Source organism: Pteropus alecto, unplaced genomic scaffold (genome assembly GCF_000325575.1).
Source record: "Pteropus alecto unplaced genomic scaffold, ASM32557v1 scaffold45, whole genome shotgun sequence".
NCBI classification, from domain to species: domain Eukaryota; kingdom Metazoa; phylum Chordata; class Mammalia; order Chiroptera; family Pteropodidae; genus Pteropus; species Pteropus alecto.
In genome coordinates, this window is record NW_006442491.1 from 13,481,375 (window position 1) to 13,484,472 (window position 3,098).

The following is a 3,098-nucleotide window of genomic DNA, read 5'->3' on the forward strand; positions in this document are numbered from 1 at the left end:
AGAGCAAGGCAGGTGGGCTATCTCAATACAGAATAAAAATGCTTAGTATACCCACTTGCAGATGGTTAAAGAAAAGCTTTAACTTGGGCATAACAGACTAGTATAGCCATCCGTGTTTTAAATAAGCAGCAAGACATTCATGAGGACTGGAAGGTCCATTCTCTAGGAGTTAAATGTTAATGAATAATTTCACTGCACAGATGTTTCTAAAGGCTACCCTCTTATTACTTCTTCCAGGTGGGGGGCTCAAAGAGATCCTGTTAGGGGTTGTATTAGTTTGCTGGGCTGCCGTAACACTGTATCACATACTGGGTGGCCAAAACAATAGAAATTTATTTTCTCACAGCTCTGGAGGCTGGAATTCCAAGATCAAGGTGTCACCAGAGTTGGGTGCCTCTGAGGGTAATAAGGGAAGGATCTCTTCCAGGTCTCTTTCCTGGCTTGTAGATGACCACCCTGCTTGCTGCCTCTTCACCATGGTTGTCCCTCTACACATGCACATCCCTGGTGCCTCCTCCTCTTATAAATACACCAGTCATATTGGATTAAGGCCCTCCCTAATGGGCATCTTATAACTTAATCACCCCCTTAAAGTCCTTATTCCCAAATCCTGTATATTCTAAGGTACTGGGGGTTGGAATTTTAACATGAATTTGGGGACGACGCAATTTAACCCATGGTAGAGGGAGAAATCAAAATTATCTAGAGAGAAGAACATCTGGCTACATTTGCTCAGTACCAATTTTTTTCCTCATTAGAACCCAGAAAGTGACTATAGCTCTTGGGCAGCACATATTATTTATCCCACGCCCCCAAATATCTTCAAAGTGAGCACAATGGGGCAACAAGTGCACTGGCTGCAAATAAATAGATTTTAGTCTTGGATCCACAGCCTATTAACTGTGTGACTTTACTGATTTCTCAGTCTGAGCCTTAGTTTCTTCCTGGGTGAAATAAAGCTATTAATTACTTGCTGCAAAACATGGTTGGTCTAGGCTAAGTCTTAAATGAGAGAACATCCTTGATAAAATCTGAAAAGCCTTTGTATACTGTCAGGCTTTCAACAAATGGAAGGGATTATTATAATCATCACTGTGTATTTGATTTTAAGTGGTTGCTACTTAAAACACTTCGAGATCTAAATACAGTCTACTTTAAACCACTCACCATTCAAAACAGACTAAATTCTCTGTGCATGTGGCTTTTTCCATGAGATATGATTATTAGCCTTTGGTTCAATATTCATTAGTTTAACCTCCTTCAGTCACATGTCTCTCTAGGGCCGTATAACTGATGAGAACATCAGCCTTTAGTTTGGCAAAATGTTAAAGAAAAAGATTGAATAAGGATTTTGTTGTTGATTTTTTTTCTTTCTGTGGGAACCATATAGAAGCCTAAAGCAGAAAGATTTTGTCCCTATCTTCCTATTCTTGTATTTTTGGTGCTTGTAAACCCTAAATATTCCAAAGCCATCAGAGAATAACCCTGATGATGAGACTCACAAGAAGGTATGCCTCTTAGAAATGGAAGCATTTCTAAGAAGGCCACTCCTTGGGAGAATAGTTAGAGTCATTAAATCAGTAATGCTAGAATAGTGGGATTCCAGGCACCATCCTGGGAAGATAGGAGGATAGTTAGCACAGCAAGACATTCTAGAGGCCCATGAATGACCTCTGTGAGGCTGACACTTCTTTCTTCACTAAGACCCCTGAAAATATTACCAAATTATTAAGACTTTTGTAGTTAACATACAGCCTCATAAGTGAAAGGTTGTCTTAATTATTACTACTCGTTTAAAACATGCACTGAATATATACCCAAGATTTGTTAGAATATTGGATATAAATATATCATATTAGTGAATATATATTAATCTAATATTCCTTTAAAATATTTAAATAATTAAAATATTGTATATGCCTTACATATAGACATTTTACTTACTTTTTTTTAAAAAATGTGACTATCAAAAGAAATGCAGTTAATGTAATAAATGCTATAATCATATATAGTAATACAATAAATACTATACATATAGAGATTAGACTCTTTTTTACTTCTTTAAATTATGCTGCATATATTTTATCCCAGAGAGTTTTTGATTGTAATAACTTTTCATTAAGTGGCTTCTATGTGCCAGTACTCTTCTATATTCTTCACATGAATGACAGAAATTTTAGGTATTTGCCCAAAGTCTCATAAAGAATAATGAACAAAGCTATTTGCATTTCATCTACAGAAGTCTGACTGTAGAAAAACTGATCTAGAGTATTGTCTCCAAGGTTATGAGTCTTTTAGTGAAATGCCTACTTCATTCTACTAGCTTGGGATGGCTACATCCACTCAAATTCTTTCTAAGACCTGTTGAATGTAACTGAATTAATTTCTTCAAAGTTGGTGAGGAATGCTGGGGCTAAGGGTGGGGCAGGGATAGAGAAGAATGTGAGAGGCAGGTTCTGATCATTGCTACTGATAGGAAGAAAAGACAAAACTCTCTGGGCGCTGGATGATTCTGATGGGAGAGAGGCCCTAGAATACAGTAATAAGCACAGAAGATTTCTGTTTGAGTCAATTATTCTAAGGTTCTCAAATCTGATCCCAGACCAGCAGCATCATCGTCACTTGATAACTTGCAAGAATGCAAATTCCCATGCTCTACACCAGTCACAGTGAATCAGAAACTCTGGGCATCAGGTTCGGAAATCCGTGTTTTAACAAGCCTTCCAGGTGATCCTGATTCACTTTAAAGTTTAAGAACCACTGAATTAGAGAAAGAAAGGAGACACAAGGCGGTGAGTCTTTGAATTGTTCTGGAGAGTAGGGATATGCTTTGTTTCCAGGTGTGAACCATTGAGTCAGAGCGAGGACTAACTGGCCAGATGCACTGATGTCACCCAGTTGACCAGCAGCCCTATGACATTCCTGTGTTCCATAAAAACTGTTTCCAAGGGTAGGTCCCTCTCTTCTCCCCCATCTTCCGCTTCACAAACTGTCGCCTTGTAAAATACAATGAACAACAAAGGGAATAGGTAATATTGTCAGGAATTAAGCCCAAGGAGAAGTTAAAAGCTATCTTTTCTCGTAAAGTCATTATGCAC